This window comes from Tenebrio molitor, chromosome 3 (assembly GCF_963966145.1).
Source record: "Tenebrio molitor chromosome 3, icTenMoli1.1, whole genome shotgun sequence".
NCBI lineage: Eukaryota > Metazoa > Arthropoda > Insecta > Coleoptera > Tenebrionidae > Tenebrio > Tenebrio molitor.
The window spans coordinates 18346273-18364798 of record NC_091048.1 but is presented as its reverse complement, the minus strand read 5'-3'; the positions used below and the strand labels follow the sequence as shown (position 1 = coordinate 18364798).

The window sequence follows — 18526 nt, the reverse complement described above, 5'->3', positions numbered from 1 at the left end:
TCAGTTTTCGTCCACAGCTTATTTTGTCTGGAAATACAATAAAATCAGCCTTACACATGTGCCGAGTATCCTTTCCTTAATGTTTCTCTGCAATTTGAAAACGAATTAAATAAGTTGATTGTATATTTGACTTAATCAGTTGTGAAACAGAGGAAAGTCAAAATTATTACCTGATCTACGAGGCGGCAAATATTTGGCCAATTTATAATCCGCTATAAATACTGTGTGTAGGAATTATTTTGTTTGAAACTGTACACCTTCAAGTTGGTGAAAATGTTTACAAAAGTGTACGTGTACGATCGAAACAGTTCACACTGTTTTGAATATTGAAATAGCGTACCTACATATTTTAATGGTGGGAGAATTTGTGAGGAAAAAACACCAAAAAATGGTGGGTAAAACGAAAATCGATTGTTTCGCAATCTATTACTATCTAACGGGTGACTATTAAAATTTTCATTTGGAGTTGGCTTTGAACGAGTTTTTATTTTTTCTGTTACTTTAGACACACGCAAGAACGTACGACAAATGTCAGTCAGCACAATTGAAAAACATAACCAAATTAAGAGAAAAAACATTTATTGAAATGTCAAACTTGTCAGTGTCTAAGGTGCAACGGAAAACAAAGAATGATCCATAGCCAACCCTTAGTGAAAATTTTAATAGTCACCCGTTACATATTCCTCAGACCTGTGAAATAATTATAAAATAATAATAATAATTGTCTTTAAATTGATCTTGGTTCAAAAGATGATGAAAATCAGGAAGCTCTTTCTCAAGGATTTAAATTGTAGTTTTCGCATAAATGAAGTTAGCCGTAAGTTGTAGACCAAAACTTAACAAAGAAACAAATTAACGAAATAAATAGTTAATCAAAGATTAATTTTCCAAGCACAAATTGTGTGATTTATAGTTATTTGCATGGTCAACTTATTTAGACTCTCAGGAGAAAATTTAAACGGAATCTTCCTACGGTCTAAATCTGCAGAGTACGAAGGATTTTCTTTTCATGTCGCCCGCTGGATATAAGGCCCATTTACGATATGATCAAAAATCCCATTAAAATTACGAGTAGGTATCTCTGAGAAACAAAACTGAACGTTCTTATCTTATTTTTAAGGTACTTTGCTCTAACAAGTTTCTCTTCCCTTTGCTTCAACAATAGTTACCTACTTACTGTTAGAAGCGTTAAATTTAAAATAATCACAAAAAAAAAAACACAAAACTACTGAAAACTATTTACGTCGTTTTAGGAAAGAAGTAAACAATAATGGGGAAATTTTACATTTTGGATAAATGTTTTATTTGCAAAGTATTTTGTTGTTTTAATTCATTTTTAAAGTGAACACTGCATTCTAGAACCGATGGGAGCACGAACTATTCCAAAGGAAAATTTTTGTTTCCTTCTTTGTTCGGCATCATACCTACTTGACATTAGACTTACCTTGACTACTCATCCAACCACTTTGATCGATCACATTTTACTTTTGGAACTTCATGTCTTTAACATTTTCCTCACAATATTTTGATCAGTTTTTATGAGAAATTTACTCTAATTCACGTAATTGTTTGTTATTTATAAACATAGTAATGTATAAAATTTAAAAATCAAATGAGCAAGATATACAGGGTGATTTACGAGGAATAATGATCCCGACGGAATAGAAAATGCAACCCACAATACATTGCAACAAAAAGCCGGACATCGAAGCGGTAAATGTCCGGGTTTTTCTCCTGATGAATTGCGGGTTGCATTTTCTATTCCGTCGGGCTCATTATTCCTCGTAAATCACCCTGTACAAGAGTAAAGGTAATAATTTAATATGGTAATTATATTGATTAGCACTGCACTAATACTTGATAGTAATATCCGTAATAGTGTATGTAGTCCGGCAAAATTGCCGTGTCGCCGGGTGGTGGAGAGAAATAATAATCATGTTGTCGTGGAAGAAAGTGTCCAAAGACGATTTAGTGTTAACGTGTGGTGTGGCATTTTTGGAGGTGGTTTCAATTCTTAAATATACATTTCAACAGCTTATGCAGACTGATAACTTTCCGACCCTGACGAACGTTAAATGCAGCCAGTAATACGTTACTCATTCATAACTTGATTTAAAAAAAATGAATAATTTTAAGCTTATTAATTATACAAAAAGGAATTTTCACGGGATTGTCAATAATATCAGGAGTGTCCAGATTTCATAGAAAAAAAAGGTATTAAGTTATAACTGAATAACGTATTACTTTCTGCATTTCACGTTCGTCAGGGTTATGTCAATTAGCTTCTATTTTGTGAGGGTTTAAATTTTGCTATGAACTACAAAATAAAGAAACATTGCGTAGGTTTTAGGATTCAGTACTTTCCTTGCTAGAGAGACTCAAATTTGTTGTCAACACAAAACTCTAAATAATTAATAAACTAGGCAAAAATGAATAGGGAATTCTACAATTTTTCTTGGAATGCAAAATAATTGCCCCAATCCTCCCACGTATTCTTAAACGCTAGATAAATTTAAAAAGTTACAGGTACTTGAATCATTACATTTAATGTGTATATTAATATGTATATTTCTAACACATTTCATTACAAATTTTAAAGAATATTTATAAAAAATTTAAAAATGAAAAAATTCCCTATTCATTTTTGCCTAGTTTATTTTTGTCCTTGCAGATGCAATTTTGATGCTTTGCTATTTAGCAGACATCCAACCATTTTATTTAAACCATTCAAAACTTTGTTAACAAATTTTTCTATTAAAGTTTTGTAACTAATTTTTCATTTTTTTGCAGAACATTTGCTAAATAGGATGTTCTTCATTTTTTTTTTAGCTGGAACTGGTTTAATTAATATTTACGATTTCGCATTAGATTCGGTTTATGTTCTTTTGTGTTGTTGTATGGAAAAATCGAAAAGTTAATTATGTTACTGAACATTATTATCTGATTATCCCAATCTAAAACTAGCCAATATCATTCAATTCATTTTTCCAATAAACATCACTTAATGTCCTTTGAAATAGTTTTTAAATGTTTTTCTAAAATTGTTTTTCAGTAAGTACCATCACAATATGATTTTCAGCTTTATTAATTATTAATTGTAGATCGCACTCTTTCCTATTTTCGCGTATGAGACGCATAAAATTCGATTATATCGAATCTGTGTGATGAAACACGTTTCGATTAAATGAGAAATCATTGAGAGCGTAATAAGAATGAGATTAGAATTTGCGGAATAAAGGAGAAATTCGTGGGATGGAATCGAATTTTTAAAATTCAATAAAAATTGAGCCTGAAAAGAATCGAGAGAGGAGGTTTTTAAAAACGATCAAAATACATTTGACGAATGAAAGTGAATTTGTACGAAATCGGCGAAAGGCTGAAAATTGACAAAAATGCTTTATTCTGAATAGATTTGGAAAGCAGGAGGTGCTTGATTTTTCTGGTATCAAACAAATTATATCATTTTAATATTAGCGTACCGGAAATGATTTTATTCGAGAACGTTTCCCGACAAATGATTTCGTGGAGGAATTTTAAATTAAAGGGAACATTTTCGTAGAAATTATTATAATGGCAGTGCTGAATTATAAAATAGAGCGGCAAAGGAGGTTGTTAAGTAAATTTTTGATGTATGACAAAACTTGGTTCTTGATGCTTCTTCAGCTTTCGATGAAAATTTAAATAAAATAGCCAACCCCCATGAAAGCGTCCACAGATAAAAATTTCCAAGTTTTAATTAGAGCGCCCGTATTTGGTTTCTTGCGTACCGAAAGATTTCTCTGCCGGAAATGGATTCAAGAACATCTCGGGATAGCCTGGAAATATTGAAAGTTAACTCAGCTTCGTTTCTAATAAGAACGGATGGGTCATTCGGGCATCAAATCCTCGTGCATTTCGAACATCACGATAATTTCTACAAGATGTATAGGCCAGTCTTTACGAATTTATTCCGGCAAAAGTACGGAAGAAAGAATGAAGGGCGCTTTTACATCCCACGATAACTTCTGATATGTTAAGTTGAGTGTGAAAGAAAATTGAATACAGTTTGGTGGATGCGTGCACAACCATTAATGGCACTTTTCCATTTAGATTTATCGAAAAACTCCGGCGAAATTCCACCGGAAGTTCGTTTTAATAACAGTAATGCGTTTGTCGTAAAGTTGTTAAAACTCCATCTCGTTTTACTTGTTTAGTAATTTGTCTTAACGATTTCCTCTCATAGTTGCCACGCTAACTGAATAATTTATTTTAGGCTGAAATCAGTATAAAGACGTCATGTTAAAGGAAAGCGCGATTTTCGCCGGAATGGAATGCGAACCGGTAAAGGAAACGACAGTGAAAATTAGTGTGCGAATTAACATATCTCTTGGATGGCTGTTAAATTACCAGAAATAAAAGATAATGAGATATTTTTACGCCAACGTTACGAAGGCTAAAATCGAATTTTGATAAGTTCATCAGCGAGTGTGAAGGACATGTGCTAAATATTTTTTTACGCAAGACGAGACAGGCGCATTTTAGACTTGTTTGAAACTCATAAAGAAATGCTAAATGAAAGTTTTGTTGACTGCTAAATTACTCACACTTTAATCAAATATGTAAAGAAACTTGACGGTAGCTAGATGGGTTTTATGAAAGTTTCTACAAAAACGATTGTTCGGAACTGTTTCAAACAACGGTTACTGTCTTGTGTTACAAGCACATTGTTTAGTATTTTTTAATCTAGGAGAAATGAAAGCACGCTTACAAATTTAGACACAATTAATTCGTTTTTTGTTCTATTATCTAACACCATTATAATTTTTTAAGTTTTATTCCCATTAGATGTCCTTCTTTCCATTAACAGCATTGATCGCTATTCAAATCGTCCTCGTTTTAAAAGATGGTGGTATAATACTTCGCTTTCAAGCTTCAGCCTCCACGTTAGGTAAATTTGTACAAGATGTAAAGACTTTTGAGTGATTTGGCAAAAAAAAAATTATGACAGAAAGTTAAATATCTTTTAAAAGGATCGATTCACGAACGTGGAAGTTTCGTGTCTTTTTTTAACCTTGAACCAACAGACGTTTTTGACTAATACTTAATTAAAACAGGTCAATTATTTTTTTTAATATTTGAAAACGTATTTTTTTATTATCAGCTGGGACCGATTAAGTTTTCGTTGTAAAAATGACAGAGTGCGTAGTTGTAAATTCAAACCGCAAAATATTTTTTATTAACTGATTTTGACCATCTATTATAAATCATGTTTTCACCTATAATACAAGTGGTGTGATTATCATCAATGGTATCTATCGGACGTTCAAATGAAATCCTGGGCTGGGAAATTAACAGTTATAATTAGAGCATGTTGACAGCTAACCTACAATTTATAAACAAAAAAATCTTTCTGTTTTTTCTTTCTTTGCAGTGTTTTACATTAAAAATAGAATAATCAACGATTCCTATTATCGAAGCAAATATCTAATTGCTAAAAACAAACATGTTCAATTATGTGCCGATTAAATATAAACAAATGTCATTCGTGTCAAACGGCGGTAAATTCAAACTTTACGCTGTTCCAAATTATTTACATTTGAACGCACGATACAAGTGTCCGTAGTACGAGTTGGATGTGCTGCTCCGGTGTCGCGAGTCATATCATCGATTGGTAATAATATCACCAGTTTTATATTAGATGAGAGAATATAAAGAATGAATAAATGAGGAACATTTCAATCCATTAACAGACGCTATAGGCTTTGCTTTTGATCAACTGTATTTTTTGAGACCGACTGTTCTTTTTTAATAATCCCGGCAAATTTGAAAAGCTCGTTACCGTTAGAAACGGACGAAAATAAAGTGATAGCTTCTTTTGTTTTATATTATCGCTGTTATATCCTCTTACTGCCATATTTCAACCAGTTAAAATCATTCAAAAGGGATCATGTGATTCGAATATGAACTAAATGACAGTAGATTATTCGTATAATTCAAGTTTAAACCCCTTCTGCGTTAAGTTTAAATAATTTGAAATTGAGATGTAGCAGTTTATATAAAAAAAAAACCAAGTACCTAGTTATTTAAGTCGCAACAGAAAATTATAAAGTTTTACAAAATTATTATCATATTTAGCAACTTATCATCGTTCATTCGACCAAATACATTATTACATATTTTTATTTTTAGATGTCATATTTTCTGTTATATTTCACTCTTTGCTTCTGTAATCATCATACACTGAAAAACGATCCATCATTGAGCTTATCTCAATCACCTTGTTTCAGTTCTCACTCTAAGCCATAAATCCAGTTGAAACGTCTCTCCCTTCTCAGTCTCAGCGTTTGTTCCTAACAGTTTTTTTTTTAACAGAATAGAGAACAGATTACGTACTTATAGTTTGCCGAAGAAAAATGACTTTTATGCCGCGCGAGTGTTGCAATGATTTATAAAATATATGAAAAAAATAATTTGAGAGTTGATGGATGTGCTGATACGTGAGGTTCAAGATTGATACATTCTTAATTAGTTTGGAGGAGATTGCTGAAATATTCACTTTAGTGCTGATTAAAAGAGATGCCTTAATGTGTTCAATACGCCTTCTCAGATTAATGATCTTAAACTTTAATTTAGATGATAAATTTCCGTTCGGTCGGTACACGTTGAGTTTGCTTCGCAATTTCTCCCAATTATTTTATTATCTTAGCCCAGAGGCAGACTCGAAAACAATCAGATAAGTTGAAGTAAAATTTCAAAGTCTTAAAACCCAAAAATATTCAATTACTCGAGTGTAGAAGTTTTAAATAGAAAGTTTCAAGCTGTAGTGTCCTGATGTTAGCAGGGAAATTAAAATCTGCGAGGTTTTTAAAAGAAAACCAACTGGGGACGGATGCTATTGTGCTTTGGAATTGTTTTGTCGTGGTTTTATTGCAAGGCTTTTTTTACAAATCTCCGTTTTAGAGTTTCAAGCTGATTTGGATTAAACCAATTCAGGACTATGGTCCATTGTGTGAGGAAATATTTTCTCGACCATAAATCGGTCACATAAATACTTAATAAGTTCCTATAAACGTCACGTCAGATTAACGTTTTACCAAAGTGCTATTTCAGCAATAATGTGAAACATAAATTTTGATTATCCGCCATTTTCTTTTGTAGATTTAAGTGTGTCCATCTCAGGATGGCGCATCGATTATGCCAATATTGATGAACAGTTAAATAAATACCGCGAGTTTCAGTACGAGTGTATAACAGGGTATGCTAGCTATTCTAAAACTTGATCAATAGCTTATCCCGGAGAATTATTCGATCATTGGATGTGCAGATGGCTGAGCAGCACAAGGCAGGAAAGCACGTTAGGTACAGGAATTAATTCCGAGTGTTATTGAAAATTTGAAGTTTTTAATAATCTAACCATTCGAACTTTCAGTTTGGCTTTTATCGCACAAGAACATTCCCAACATTTGAAAAGTGTCATTTTACATTTTTTACATAAACTTTGTACTTTTCTAAGTTTTTCTCACCTGCTTAACTTTGAAGTGATACAAACAGAATATTAAAAATATGCTTCAATTGCTAGGAAAATACTCGGAACTTTCAATCAAAAACAAACATGTCTAAAAGCTTATCTGAATTTTCTTATTACATTGTAGCATCCTGTACTTTAATAAAAAAAGTAAATATCCTAATTACACTTTCTTTGAAATTCAATTCTAAAGTAATTTTATAAAAATATAAGTTGCTATCAAGTTTTTCACACTCATCCTAAGATGTACACCAGCAAGATTGGTGGGTATAAACTATTCTTCCAGGTAGAGGTCTTGGATTTTCTCATGGGCTATGAGTCATATCTGCGCCAACGACGAATATCGATTTCAAGTAGACACTACAAACCGATAGAAAAACAGCATCATTCGTTACGTTAATTTCGTCTCTCTTTCGTCTACATATTTGTATTTATTTGAATTTGAAAATAGTTGACGTTTTTAGTTTTCATTTACAGATTTTTCACTGGTTTATCGCTCCGCCTTCGCGCAGATATTTCCAAGGTCCCAGCCCATGAGAGAATCCAACACCTCTATTTTACGCACATAGTCTTTTAATACAATCATTTTTACCGATATTTTTGCGTTTACATTGACAATCGCTGCGACGGAACAACGAGGTAATTCTGAATATCACCACCGACAAAGGGTTTAACTTTTCATAAGGAATAACTTAATTAATAAAGATAAAATTATACGCTAGTGTATTTTTTGTGACACCATCCTTGCAGAGATGCATACTTCATGCAATCTTCCAAGCTCTTTTTAATTTAATTAAAATTTTTTTCATAGTAATACCAATCATAATTGGAGGGTTCGGAAATTAACTTTTTTGTAATTTGCCTCCATTTTGATTCTCTAATAGACATATTAACGAACGCGACGTCATCATCTGGGATGTCCTTATAGCCATTATTTCACGGAACATTTTACGAAAATTTTTAGGTTAGCAAAGCTTGATCCGCCATGCGTGTCAGTTTAAATTACAAAATGTGCAAAGAATTATTTATCAGGATTTATCAGGCAACAAATTCGCGACCGTATTTTTGGCAATTTCACGTATTTCAGCGGGCGTACATGGAAGATTATCTTCCATATTCGTGTTTTGTGACAGAATTTGGATAAAACAAAAGGCGACTTTGAAGACTTGATCAAATTTTCACTTTTAAAATTAAGACATTACCAACCGAAACAAAAATCCCTAAATCGAGGAAAGTAAACATTTTTGTTTAAAAACGGCTTAAAAAGGGCAAATTACAAAAAATAGTAGGTATAAAAAACTCGTTTCATAAGACCCCCGTTTTTTAATCTTGAATTCGTGCTTCAAGACTGGTCTTATGAAACTTGTCTTTTAATATACTATTGTGATACTTGTGTCATTTTTCATTCAATGTGCATAGTGCACAAATAAACTGAGCACTTTTATTTTTATTCATTTATCTGATGACTATTTTGTTAAATGTAATTATTTTATGCTGCTAAATAGTTAGTTCTCAAATAACTGAAACATTTATTTCTGGTATTGTTCAAGACATTATAGCAGCTAATATTTTGCATGGCAGGTACATTTTGCCTAAGGCGTCCGTTTGTATCTTGAGTTTCTTGACAAGCCCCGACCGACACAAGTGGGAATATTTCCCAAGGAATTATTTGAAACGTAACAGTTTTTAAAACATTTTTTTCATGTTACCTAGACTTTATCTTATAAGGTTTTCGGATAACCTTTGCATTACCCTTGTAAAAATACGAAATGCCGCTCTACAAAAAAAAGAAAGCCCAACCTCAAAATATATATCCAAATTCCAAATGTGATTTATTGCGAAGGGATGATATGAATGCAAAGTTGAGATTGAAATTAAAAAGGAGCTAATAAAAGCAAGTCACAGCTAGTGTTGAAAGTGGCCACCAACGTTTGTTAATTCATTTAGTAAATTGTAACAATTGTCAATTCGATTGATGACATTTATTGACAGAACTAATAGTTCGGCACTTCGAAAAAAAAAAAGTAGAACGGTACAGGAAAATTTACATGTGCAAAAATTCCAAAGGTAACTAGATGTAAATCATTTTATTCCACACTCTACATATACCGGGTGATTCAGATTGGTATTCGCGCCCCTATATCTTTTTTATTTTAAGAAAAAATTATAGCAAACCATATATATTTGTAAATCGCTTATGAAACTACAATAGATGACGTTGTCAAATCTTCTCTACGATGACATATGTCAAAGTTTTTTTTTTAGTAGTACATTATACATTTCTTAGTCTATTCTTGTAAAGCTTTTTTTTCTACATTTGAATGTGTAAAAAAGTTGACACTTGCAATAGGAAAAAATCGAGAAAAAAAATAAAATATGATTTAATTTATTCGAAAGTGTTATTTTCTAAAAAAAGCTAGTTAGCCATGGAGACAATTGAATTTTGACATTAATAGCGTCAATTATTAACGTACTATTTCGGACACTGAATCTTGGCCAAATTTTTTTGACATTTCTAAAAAAAATTATGTAAAGCAATCATTAGCGTCATTAATAAATGACAATTATTAAAAATCGCTTTGAAGTTTTTATTCTGACATCAAAAAAGCAAGGAAATGGCATTATCGAGTCAAAAGTTGGGTTATATTCAATAAAGGTCAGTACACATATTTGTCAGTTAAATGTCAGTTATGGCCAAGATTCCGTGTCCGGAATAGTAGGTACTATTACGATCATAAAATTTTGGACATCAAACTTCTGTCACATTAAAAAAATTACTCTAAATCATGCTTTATTGGAACTGTCACCATGAAAGATGAAATTGTTGTCAATTTGACACCGGTTTAAAATATAATTTTTTTAATATGCGAGTACATTTGGGTATTTGTTTTATATTTTTTATTAATTAAAACCTCCTTCTATTCCATTTGTCTGATTTTTACAACTTTTTGAATATTTTCTCGGTAAATCTGACATTCACATTTTCAAAATTGACACAATCAAAATTGAGGTTATTAATACATAAGGGTCGTTTTAGAATGTATGACAGCACGATGACATTAGTGTCCAAAATTTTTTGATCGCAATAGTACCTACATTTAAATAAATAGCTATGTGATAACCTACATTTAAATAAATAACTATGATATAACATCTGGCTTCGAAACCTAACTTCTTCCTGACTATGCCGCTTTAAATGCATACACGATGAAAATATGTAGTTGAATTTTGATAGTGCATGAATGACATGATGAGTCTTGGGAATCGTATTCGAATTATTCGAATATTTGTCTAGGTGACTATGTAAAATTCGAATAAGTGTAAATTCTAATATTCGAATAAAGTAAATTCAGGATGGATCGGGTATTTCACTGTCACATAATTTTATTTTTTGGCTATGTAATTCTTAAAATAGTGAGATGCAGGGAACCAACATAACGCGAATTTAGCATAGTAAATTCAGCATAGATTTGGTATTTCGTCCGAGCACAGTAGATTTACTCAATGAGTAAATCTACTGTGGTCCGAGTCTCAGTTTTCTGGCCGAGGCGCACCCTAGACTTGAAAACAAACAATGTCAAATCATTTTATTTTTTGGCTACGTGGTTGTCTTGTAGATAGTGACATGCAGGGAACCAACATAATGCGAATTTACAAATGTTTGGCTTACTAGCTCTTTTTAGAAAATAACGCTTTCGAATAAATTAAATCATATTTTTTTTTCGATTTTTTTCTGATGTAACTGTAAACTTTTTTACACATTCAAATGTAGAAAAAAAAGCTTTACAAGAATAGGCTAAGAAATGTATAGTGTACTATTTAAAAAAAAAATTGACTGTCTTAACTTTGACATATGTCATCGTAGAGAAGATTTGACAACATCATCTATTGTAGTTTCACAAGCGATTTACAAATATATATGGTTTGCTATACTTTTTTCTTAAAACAAAAAAGATGTAGGGCCGCGAATACCAAACTGAATCACCCGGTATACATGCAGGATGTTCCAAAACTGTCGCCAAAAATGTTTCTCAGCAATTTCTCATATCAATATTAACGCGAAATCGTAATCAAACGTTCTTTTTTATGCGTCTGTATGGTTTTACAGAGCTTTAAATTATTATAAAACTGGCAACATTGTACAGAAGATGTTCTGAATATGATAATAATAATCAGCATTAATCACAGCAACCATTTTATTATACTGTACAGTCATAGTAACGATCTATGCATTGTAAATCAATGTTACCAAATGTAAATATAAAAAAAATAAATAAAACGAGCGTTTAGAAAGCCTGGTAAAAGGAACAAAACATTTTTTTAAATGAAACATGTCAGTTATGATCCATATGCCCATCTTAAAATAATATAAATACACATGCACACAGAGTGTTTAGATACATGATCTGTTTGTTGCAGCCTTTGCAAATCTTTATCTTCTGGAGACATACAAAAACTTTTTTTTAACTGATTTATTATTCAGTATAGGGTATTTTATCATGTTCTGTAACATTTTGGCGGCAATTTTGAAACACCTTGTATATGTAATTTTAGATTTATTAAATCCACTGTTTCTTTATTTTATGAGATACCAAATGAAATTACATTGACCATTTGTCCCTCAAATTGGTTTGGGCTTTGAAAGACAATAATTAATTAATTACATACCGCACATAATACCGATAGTTGTTGAATGCCAACAGTAATGTGAACATCGAAAGTTACAAACCTCCCACACGGATTTCTGAAATAGTTGATTGCTCCAGATTATGCTCTCTATAGATGATTCTGTGACCCACTCTAACTGCTCACTTGTAAGTTTAAGTATACTTTATCTTTTGTTGGAACTTTCAACGAACCAAAGTAGTAGAATCATTACTAGCACACCTGTTGGATTTTGTTCTTAATTTCTCTCTTTAGCAATACGTCCGCATCAAATGTACACATTAGTTTGATTCTTCACAGTCGCGTCACTCGCAAAGGAATTTCGCCTGTGCCTTCACACATTTTGCGGTTTACGCCGGAGCTAAAGCTGAGATAGTACAGATTTCCCTTTATAAGAGAACCCCGAATTAGAGTATTTTTCACTTCTATAGAGTTTTCATGTGTTAACGTCGTCATAACCGCCGAAAATTTAGCCACAAGTATCCTCGCAAATATTTGTCAAGTTTTCGTCAATAAAACCAACTTCGTGATTAATTATGTGGAAGGGCCTCTAATGTCTCGGAAAAACATTGCGTGATGCGTCATAAAAATGAGGCCGTGTCAGTTTTCCGCGGAAAATGTTTAGTACAAACATCTCGTCACGGAACGGAATTTCATCGAAAAATCAAATCGATATTGATACCGTGACTGTTTGTTTTGACAATTTTGCAAATTTAGAGTGGAAATTGTCGGAGGAGTAGTCGAGTTGGAGTACGACCCTGGAACAAGTGAAGACGTGGTTTAACGTTTCGATAAGATGGAGACCGAGCACACTTGGCTTGTTACATGCAGATAATTCCATCACACCCGACTAATTACACAAAGGTTTATCGCACACCTAAATCCTGCAATTCACTTTGTCTTTGTAATGAAGGTCCTTTCACAATAACGTTTGCATATAACGTATGCAGCTAACGCGATAAGGCGCCGTATTTCAGTTCGTCCGTCAAAAGGATCGATTCCTGTAAATTGAAATAAACGAATTTTTCACACTCCTAGCACGGGTCCGGAGCGTTTCCCTTCGCCTTTTGAGTTGGCGAGGTCATCCTCGGGACAGGAAACTAACAGGAACACAATTTTGCCCTTTTGTCGTCACATCATTAGTGTCCTAATGACACCTCCGGCCATCTTAAGCCTGGCAAAAAGAAAAAAGCTCAAGATAACGAGGACTCCGCCAATAACGCGGAAGTCCCCCAAACATGTTTTAATAAAAGACAACTCCGCGCGAAGACGTCGTTATCAAATCACGTTGACAGAAAAAACATGTCGTTTTATGCCAACTGAAAATTATTACGGGTAATGAGGATGCTACTAACAAATTGAATTAGCGGAGCAACTTTCCTGTTGGAGTTCGACGAATGATTTTAATTAGTAACGCCGCCGAACTAAGTTTGCAGACTCTCCAGAAATCTATATTGTAGTTTAAATTGCAGCAAAGACGGGGTAAGTCAGGCGTTTATACGCAAATCGACTAAAATTTAATGTTAATGCAGCCGTGTTAAATAAAAGTGACGTGCCTCGGGATTGCAGCGTCTCTTCGGCTGTTGACCTTGTGACTTGGTTAATGCTTCCCAATCAGGCGGTCATAAAACCTTGTTCGCCACATAACCCCACAAATGCGAACCAATTAATCAGTGGAATGGAAACCTTCGTAATTCGAACCGTTTATTGGATCTGGAGAGTGTAATTCAGTCGGCTTAGATACTTAAGAAAATAGAGCCGGCTCTGGTTTTACAATTTGTGCAGGATAACAGTTTCACGGTTTTACCTGAATGCAACACAAAAATATGAAGATTTGTGTCGATGAAAAGCAGCCGAATCCGCGAAAGTTATGGTACCGGCTGACTATCAACAGAAGTGTGTTTGAATTATTTTCCGGTTCTGTCGGTGACACATCTGGATTAACAGGAAAGGACGTTAAACGTCAAATAAAGTCGAAAAACAAGCTGATATTAGAATGTTGTTTGTTCGATGTAAACAAGAAAAAAATTGGATCTGAACAAAATGGCTTTAAACAATGGTTGTCAGTTGTGGAAGACGAGATAAGGAAAAGATTAAGTATCTAATTAAAAAATGTGAAATAAAACAATGATAGAATTAATGAGAGAAACTGGAGTAATCAAGAGCGGTAAGAAGGTGTTCTGTTTAATGTTAAAGGAGAGACGCACAAGCACAACATACATTTAAAAGTGAAGGAGTAGATATTTACTTTCATGTATTACAAATATGATCATTTATTGTTTTTAACGTAAAAACAAAAGATCAAGAAAATTAAGGACCGGTTGCACCAACGTGAGTTAAATTTAAATACAGATTAAAATATACGAAAACATTGTTTTAACAATATGTAACTAAAGTAACGAAGCATTTTAACCTACAGTTAAATTTAACTGGCGTTGGTGCAACCGGCCCTAAAACAATTTTGTTTCTCAATAAAGTTAATACATAATATGTATATTAAAACATATTAAGACACGAGTCAGATATGCAGCAGGCAGAAGTGCCTGTAAATGACGAGTGCTCTTTTTCTCTAATTTGCATATCAAATGCATATTTTTTACAAATAAAATTAATTTTGGTAATTTAGGGAATCAATTTGCTGCCGGCGATGTGTATTATTAACTGAAAAAAATCCTAGATTTCGGATGTGTTAATAGCTTATTACCGCATTCAAAGTGAATGCGTTAGCAGCTTTGTTAAAACAGCAAATTAGAAAAAACCGTCTTAACACATCTATTGCAACGATGTTAAAATGCTTTGAATTTTTGAAAATAATAAACGGCCAAAAAAATTATGATTCTGTTTTATGTACCTAATTAAATGATTTCCACCATGATTGCCACCATGTAGCACCAACGCAACAAAAAATACTCTAGTTGTTTATTTCTAAGAAAAATTGTCTTTTTTTTGCAAAAGAAAAAATGCGCACCGCAGCTTGTTAGCTGAATAAATGACGTTAGTTTATGGCTATGGTTCAACATCTGATGAAGCTACACCATACGTTAATGGAAACAAAGGAAGCACCAGGGCATTTGACCACAATTTTTTTAACGCTCTTTATATTTATTTGTTTCAAACCACTTAATTACCTCTGCATCGTCTGGAAAATCAATACGACAAAGGTGCTCTTTTAATTTTGTCCATAAACAATAATAATCGTTGGAGGTGAGATTCGGCAAATAGAGAATTGCTCTAATAAATATTAATTTCACACATATTACTCTCAATAAACAAACATTTGAACAGATTCTTATGTTTGTTATTTGCTGCATGTAAATATATGTATGTGTCGAATGACAGTCCAGGGAACTCTAGATCTGAATATTTGATCACACAAAAGGTATTCGTATGACAAAGATTTATGCACTACAATTTTTTCTGTTACAATGTTAAATAATGCTTGAAGTAAAATGTTTTTTTTTAATTGGAAATTACATTGCAAATTTTCAATTACGTGCCAAAAGAAGGTATAGTTTGTCCAGTGAGAGATTGGTTGACATAAAAATCACTAAATTCTACGCAGAGAAAGTAGTACCTAGCGCGCGTAAAATTTGAAATATATCCTTCAAGCAGTAACATTTTGTGCCCTGAAATTATGCTCTAATTAATGAAGTACCTTAACGAATAAGAGATAAAATTAATGAAAATATTACAGTTGCAGTATTTTACACGAAGACGTGTACCTATTCTTGATAACTACTTGCGTCAAGAATATTTAAAAGTAAAACCTCAACCAACAAGATCGTTTATATATCAATTTTATATCAATGCGAAATCAAACGACTTTATTTTGCTGGTCGTGAAATATCTACGAAATTGTTGTGTTCAAAATAGCAGAAGCAAAATATGGGGAACTTCTCAGGGGGCTAGGAGTTAAAATAAAACAATTCCTTGGGTTGAAGGACGCCTGTATTTAATTTTTCAAATAAATAAAATTATGGACAGTGCTGCTCGAGTATCCTTAAGACATAATACGTAGGTAATACCTATAAACATAAAATAAAAATGGACAACGAGATCGTCAAGGTAAATTTAAATTAAATCCTGAGACTTCCTGCAGACGTTTGTCTGAATGACCGACTATCGTGCGCCAGTCCGAATTCAATTTGTCTTATTAAAATATATTTTAGAATATTAACTTTACTTATTGAATAAACATCAGAAGAGCCTGTGGCGGTATAAGACTGAAAATTTAAAAATGAAATATTTCATTGAAAAAAAACTAGCTTTACAGTACACAACCCTTGTCTTACTGCTCTGCACCATATCATTGAGTACAAGATGAACTTCTTGCTTAATATTGCAATGCAAGTCTGCTGTAACTCTTCTGGGACGCTGCCTCGTCAACTTTCTTGATGATGTTTTAGTTGGACCACCTTTACACTTTGACACTGTGTTTTTGCGTTAGGAGTTATCCTAAGCATCTCGCAGTGACCTTTAAGAAAACTACTTTTAACCCTTGACTAATCTGACCTAATCAATGATGATGTCAGTAAAATTATGATAGGTATAATACTATTTTGTGTTATAAAGGTATGAAAAGGAACCTCCAGTGGACTTTCAGTTGTAAGTTTTTCATTTATGAAAAATGAATAAGCACTTGCATCATCTTCTGGGCTGCTAGGTTGCCAGCTACAGTCAAATAGCTCCGGGTTGCCTACAAAACAGTTTTAAAGCAATATAATTAAATTAAAAATATTATCTTCATACCTTTGCATCAGTCTAGATGTTGTTCGTGATATCACTAAAGGGATTCATGTTTATAAATGGAAATGTCACTTAAAAAAGGCACTCGAAGGTAAACAATAGGGAACTTATAGAACAGAAACAAACTAAAACAACAAACTAACTAATCTTAAAAACTTAGAAAGTTTAAACACCACAAAAAAATAGTTAAGCAAGAAATAACGAACAAAACACACATTACTCGGAGGTTAACAATACAGAACTTAGTCAATACAAACCAACAAACTAACTTATCCCAGATAATTGAGAAGTTTTAAACACAACAAAATACCTCACTTGAAGACGAAAGAGCAAATAAACCATACACGGCGTTGACGATTCAAAATGACAGCGGCAACGACAACAGCTGAAATTTGACAATTTGCTGTGACAGCATAAATTGGCGTAGGATTACAATGCCCGCGAAATTATTTCAAAGGTACCACCACAATAATTTATATTATTAAATTTTTTTGTATTGTATTCTAGTGCATTTTGTAGTGTTAGGTTACAACCCTACAATTTAAACTCTCCCAATCTCTCGCTGGACGGAGTTTAACATATTTTTTTGAAAATTTTTATTATTTGCAAATTAAGAAACAAATTGAAATATTTTCTTTTTTCTACTAGAATTTGGAAGACTAACATATTTGAATACTAATTTGAGTTAGGAAAAGTGTAATATTTCCTAACAAGTGTGGAAATAATACATATTTTAACACTAAATGTTCAATTTTGATCGTTTCCTGAGATACGTAACTTGAACTCTCTCAAAGATAACCTCAAAATTTACAACTAATTTTATTTTTTAAAGACTTTCCTTAAAAACTAACACGAAAAACGTTGTTCAATATTCGTGCGCTGTTACTTTTCAGGTGTTCGACCTGCCTTGTATATTCTTCAATATCAAACGAATCACAATAGCAGACATTTTAATAGAATTTCTGTAAATTTACTCGAGCGATCACTTTAAACGCCTTCACAAACTTTGTTTTTTTAATAAACAAAATTGTTTCTCTATAATAACGAAAACAGAACAATTTTGATTTGACTTTTTAATTTATAAATATGTAATTATTGAAAATTGAAAATAACCAAATTTCATTTGTTTTTCCAAACTCCAGTTGAAAAAATCATGTGTGCAATACGTAGGAAATCCATTTTTTTTCCATACACGACGACATGTCGATTATCGTCTCCATCTCAAATCCCATGCCCAATACGGAAAAAAAATACATTTCCTAACTTATTGCACAAATAACTATTTTCTTTTTTATATTAATGAAAAAAAAATGTATTGCATTTAGAAATAGAGAATTGCTAAGTCGCCACCCATTTTCAATTTTTATCTACACTTATTGAAAAATATTTTATTATAAAATGAGTCGAATTTCTTCACAATTCATTAAAAATGTTAAAAGTTTTAATGAAAATAAAGTCCAAAGACTTACTTCGTCTTATTTTTCTTTATAATATCTTTCCGTATTTAAAGTATTAAAAACAAACTTTCCAATTTACAACTTTCTAGGAAGTTTAATTTCAGAGAATCATAATTGTCACTAAATTTTTCACTTTTGTGGGCGGTGATTATTT

At 32.5% G+C, this 18526-nt stretch overlaps 1 protein-coding gene across 1 annotated transcript in view; it reads left to right on the top strand.

Annotated features, from left to right (window-relative positions):
• The window catches only part of LOC138125669 (5-hydroxytryptamine receptor-like), a 256405-nt gene that overhangs the window by 85973 nt on the left and 151906 nt on the right, over window positions 1–18526 (top strand). The gene's annotated exons all lie outside the window — the stretch shown is intronic.